We start from the raw sequence: 5928 nt of genomic DNA, 5'->3' as shown, positions 1-5928 counted from the left end.
GGAAAAGGAGTACATCAAGGCTGTATATTGTCACCCTGCTTATTTAATTTCTATGCAGAGTACATCATGAGAAATGCTGGACTGGAAGAAACACAAGCTGGAATCAAGATTGCGGGATAATATCAGTAACCTCAGATATGCAGATGACACCACCCTTATGGCAGAAAGTGAAGAGGAACTCAAAAGCCTCTTGATGAAAGTGAAAGTGGAGAGTGAAAAAGTTGGCTTAAAGCTCGACACGCAGAAAACGAAGATCACGGCATCTGCTCCCATCACTTCATGGGAAATAGATGGGGAAATAGTGGAAACAGTATCAGACTTTATTTTTGGGGGCTCCAAAATCACTGCAGATGGTGACTGCAGCCATGAAATTAAAAGACGCTTACTCCTTGGAAGAAAAATTATGAACAACCTAGATAGCATATTCAAAAGCAGAGACATTACTTTGCCAACAAAGGTCCATCTAGTCAAGGCTATGGCTTTTCCTGTAGTCATGTTTGGATGTGAGAGTTGGACCATGAAGAAGGCTGAGCACTGAAGAATTGATGCTTTTGAACTGTGGTGTTGGAGAAGACTCCTGAGAGTCCCTTGGACTGCAAGGAGATCCAACCAGTCCATTCTGAAGGAGATCAGCCCTGGGATTTCTTTGGAAGGAATGATGCTAAAGCTGAAACTCCAGTACTTTGGCCACCTCATGCAAAGAGTTGACTCTTTGGAAAAGACTCCAATGCTGGGAGGGACTGGGGGCAAGAGGAGAAGGGGACGACAGAGGATGAGATGGCTGGATGGCATGACTGACTCGATGGACATGAGTCTAAGTGAAGTCCAGGAGTTGGTGATGGACAGGGAGGCCTGGCGTGCTGCGATTCATGGGGTCACGAAGAGTCGGACAGGACTGAGCGACTGAACTGAACTGAACCGACATAACATAAGAAATCCCCACGCAATAGGAATTAAAATCAGTATATGAGTTTTCTCATACAGTATGATTTACTAGCGAAAAGCAACCACCACCCCACAACCTGAACTGTTCATGAATCCAGACTGAATGAGGCAGGCAGAATAATGTCTTATTTTAAGCCTCATTCCGAGAGAGAGAGATTTGTATGAATGATGTCTCTGTGAAATGAAGCAATATATTCTGGCCTCTTTGTTTCCTAGTACTTGTACTTATTAACAAGAGAGATAAGAATGGCATATATTGTAAGCATCTTTTTTAAAAATTCCTCACCCAAAATATCTGGTATTAAACTCTGTAGTTTGTGGCTGAAGGTCATGGATTATGGTTTATGCTTAATTTACACATGAAGGCAGAACTGAGGTCTCTATGGAAGGCTATTAAACACTATAAGCAAACACAGAGATGGGGATATTGAAAAATATCAGTTATTACCAGATATTCGCAACTATCTGGGGAGATAAATGGATGATCTTTATGAAAATGTAACTCCAAACAACTGATCCACTTGAGGAGATAATTCAATTGGGAAAATAAGTAAGATTTGGTTAATTTACATTATTTACTACATATTCATTCAGTTACTTTGATAACTTTTGCCTCCTTAAGATTATTATTTACAATTCTGAAACACCATTCTTTTTTGACATGTAAATATGAAGCAAAATATGAAAATAATATTTGCAAAGTATCTTGCAAGTACAAAAATAAGACACATACATATTCAGTTCAGTTCAGTCCCTCAGTCGTGTCTGACTCTTTGAGACCCCATGTACTGCAGCAAACCAGGCCTCCCTGTCCATCACCAACTCCCGGAGTCCACCCAAACCCATGTCCATTGAGTCAGTGATGCCATCCAGCCATCTCATCCTCTGTTGTCCCCTTCTCCTCCTCCCCTCAACCTTTCCAAGCATCAGGGTCTTTTCAAATGCGTCAGCTCTTCTCATCAGGTGGCCAAAGTGTTGGAGTTTTAGCTTCAACATCAGTCCTTCCAATGAACACCCAGGACTGATCTCCTTTGGGATGGACTGGTTGGATCTCCTTGTAGTCCAAGGGACATTCAAGAGTCTTCTCCAACACCACAGTTCAAATGCATCAATTCTTCGGCCCTCAGCTTTCTTTAGAGTCCAACTCTCACATCCATACATGACTGCTGGAAAAACTATAGCTTTGACTAGACAGATCTTTGTTGCTAGTAAAGTAATGCTCAAAATTCTCCAAGCCAGGCTTCAGCAATACGTGCACCATGAACTTCCAGATGTTCAAGCTGGTTTTAGAAAAGGCAGAGGAACCAGAAATCAAATTGCCAACATCTGCTGGATCATCGAAAAAGCAAGAGAGTTCCAGAAAAACTTCTATTTCTGCTTTCTTGACTATGCCATAGCCTTTGACTGTGTGGATCACAATAAACTGTGGAAAATTCTGAAGGAGACACACACATAATATAGCCAAATATTAATATGGCCTATCTTTGTGTGGAGAACAGTTAACAACATTTTTATGACATATTAATAATATGATTCTTTAAAATTCATAATCTTTCCTATTAATTCTAAAAAATATTACATTATTTGAGAGAGAAACATTAGAAAATATCCTATTACCTAAAATAAATCTATAGTATTAAATATAGTTTAACTCATTATATAGAATACAAATCTATACTATCAATAGTTACATTTTATATCCAAAACTATGCACATTTTCATAAGAAAATGCAGCAATCTTAAAAATGTATTTCAAACAAAATGTATACTTTGCACTAGAAAATCATGAAAATCCTATAGGTATGGATGTATACACATTAGACTTCCCTGGTAGCTCACCTGGTAAAGAATCCATCTGCAATGCAGGAGACCTCTGGTTGATTCCTGGGTCAGGAAAATCCCCTGGAGAAGAGATAGGCTACCCACTCCAGTATACTTGGGCTTCCCTGATGGCTCAGTTGGTAAAGAGTCTGCCTGCAGTATGGGAGACCTGGGTTCAGTCCCTGGCTTGGGAAGATCCCCTGGAGGAGAACATGGCAACCCACTCTGATATTTGTGCCTGGAGAATCCCCATGGACAGAGAAGCCTGGTGGGCTACAGTCCATGTGGCCACAGAGTCAGAAACACCTGAGCACAGCAGCAGAATATATATATTCCCATCACTGAGTCTGATCTATATTTTGTCAAATATTATTTTAGGATTATTCTACACTTGAAATTAGATACGAAGTGAAAGTCTTTTACTTTGAGATAAATCATCTATTTTGAGGAACTAAAGGATTTATATTTTCTTCTTTTTTGTAGCAAAGTCAGTTGTAGTTTATTTATTCCTTGATCATGTATACTTAATGTCAAACCCAGTTAAAATAGCAAGAGTTTGTATATATTTTCCCCAATACTTACAATGTTACTTCACAAACAGATCACACAGTGACTTGCTTTTCAGACTGTAAGACTTGCCATGTAGACTATAAGGCTGGACTTTACACTATGTTGTATTTAGATCTACATATTCATTTCACTTAAGTAAAATAATCGCAGTTCACAAATACACACAAAAAGATCTCTAGGTACTTGATTAAAAGAAATCTAGAGTTGTAGGATACGAGGCTAGGTATATAGCTCAGAAAGGAGTTTGCAGTATGTGATTGTTCTTATTTTCCTATAACTGCCTTTTTGTTTTTGTTTAGTCGCTGAATCATGTCCAGCTGTTTTGCATCCCCATGGGCTGTAGCCCACCAGATTCCTCTCTCCATGGGATTTCCCAGGCAAAAACACTGGAGTGGGTAGCCATTTCCTTCTCCAGAGGATCTTCCTGGCCCAAGGATTGAACCTGTGTCTCCTGCATTAGCAGGTGGATTCTTCAACTGTCTTTTACCTTTTAACATATTATTACCTTTTATACCTTGAGGCCAAGTATTTTGAGAGCGAAGTCTCCCCCAGGTTTAGCCTTCAATACAGGCAGGATCACTCTCCCTCCAGACTTTTCACTGTGTTTTTACTCTGTAAAAAGTTTTCTTTTCTTTTCTTTTCTTTTTTTTTTTAAACAAAGGGGATTATTAGTGAAAAGTGAAATCAAGGAAAACACATTGAGAGGAAAATAAAGAAGGAACCACTGAAGGCAAGCTGTTGTTGGAGGCTTGGCTTTTACACATTCTGACTGATTTTCCCATTAGCAGGAGAGAATCAGCAACAGAGGGAGTGATGAGAAGACAGTCACTGGAGTCAGACGAATGACCTTCAGATCATTAAGCTCCCTTCCCAGATCCTTTTATTGCACCAAACTCTTCTTATGGAATTTTTCATCTCCATGTTTCTAAGTGTGTAGATAAGCGGGTTGAGCATGGGGACAATAATTGTGTAGAAGAGTGTAAACACTTTATCTTCTGGTAATGTTGTGGCAGGTCTAATGTAAACAAAGATGACAGGTGTGAAAAAGAGGATCAGGGACTGTGATGTGGGAACTACAGGTGGAAAGTGCTTTATGGTGGCTTTCTGCAGAATATGTGCACACATTACACAGAATCAAAGTGTAGGAGGCCATCAAAACCACAAAGAGCACCAGTCCCATCAAGCCAGAACTGGCAATGACAAAAAAGCCAATTTTGTGTGTATCAGTGCAGGCTAGTTTCAAAAAAAGATATGCATCACGGAAATAGTGATCTATTTCACTGGGGCCACAGAAAGGTCAAACAATCGCAAGAAGAAAGAGACCAAGAGAATGAAGAAGTCCCCCTGCACACGACGCTATGAGAATTGAGTGACGTTTTTGCCTGTTCATGGTGATGGCGTCATGGAGAGGTTTGCTGACGGCCACATAGCAGTCACAGGCCATCCCTGTGAGGGTGAAGACCTCAATCCCCCCTCAAAGAAGTGGGTGGTGAAAAGCTGTGTCATGCAGTTTTTATAGGAAATGGCCTTTTTCTCCATCAGTAAGTCAGTCAGGAGTTTGGGTGTCACAGTGGAGGTGTAGAAGAGGTCTGAGAGTGCAAGGCAGTTAAGGAAGAAGTACATGGGCTGGGTGATTAGCTGACTGCATGTAATAGAAATCACAATGATCAAATTCCCCAACCAAATAGCCAGGTAACAGAATAAGAAAAATAAAAAGCAGAGGATCTGGACTTTCTTGTCCATAGAAAGTTCTAAGAGGATAAATTCAGTAACATTATTTCTATCTTCCATGATCTGATGTTCAAGAAAGTGATCTGAAATGACAAAACCAATGAAACGAATCATTGATGAGAAAATGGAAACCTAATATCTACTTTAAATGGCACCAATGCCTTTTAAAGACAAGTTATTTTGAGACCCACTGAAATCATTTTCATTTAATACGAGTCTTTGACTATCTAGTACTAATATTCTTCTATGAGCTAAGAATACAGTGATAAATTAGACAAAGTTCCAGTTTTTATATAATTTAAATTATTTTGTGAGGAAGCAAGGAATTATATTTATCAAGAATTTTAAAAAAAGAGATAATCTTAATGGTGTTAAGTAGGGTGACATATAATGTGCCAATTTAGGATGTAAAATAGAGGTAACTATAGAATTTGCTTGATTAAGTGGTTTCTAATGAAATCACAAAATTGGTGTAGGGTGTGTGGGTGGGTTTTGCAGTGCTGGCACAGAGTCAATGTTAAATAAATATCAATTAAATAAAAATCTGGAAAGTGAACAATGTGCTATAATTTTGAAGGAATAATACAATAAATAATCATCCTTTAGTCAGGTAATTCATGATAAAACTGAAGAACAAATCATTTTTATGAGTGGACTCATAATCCTTTTTGACTTTTAAGTTAGTTAAGTTGCTCAGTAGTATCTGATTCTTTGCGACCCCGTGGACTGTAGACCACCAGGCTCCTCCATCCATGGGATTCTCCGGGCAAGAATACTGGAGTGGGTTGCCATTTCCTTCTCCAGGGGATCTTTCTGACTCAGGGATCAAACCCAGGTCTTCTGCATTGCAGGCAGATGCTT

General features: G+C 39.3%; 1 pseudogene across 1 annotated transcript; it reads right to left on the bottom strand.

Moving 5' to 3' along the window:
- Positions 1-4507: 4507 nt before the first annotated feature.
- LOC147350750 (olfactory receptor 4P4-like) lies at positions 4508-5418 on the bottom strand (annotated as a pseudogene). The gene has a single exon (XR_015149026.1). The product of XR_015149026.1 is annotated as an olfactory receptor 4P4-like (transcript).
- Positions 5419-5928: the final 510 nt, after the last annotated feature.

Source organism: Bos grunniens, chromosome 20, assembly GCF_055505025.1.
Source record: "Bos grunniens cultivar Pamir isolate PY7600 chromosome 20, Bosgru_T2T1.0, whole genome shotgun sequence".
NCBI classification, from domain to species: Eukaryota; Metazoa; Chordata; class Mammalia; order Artiodactyla; family Bovidae; genus Bos; species Bos grunniens.
Note: the sequence above shows the minus strand (reverse complement) of the source record. Positions and strands in the feature narration are given on the sequence as shown.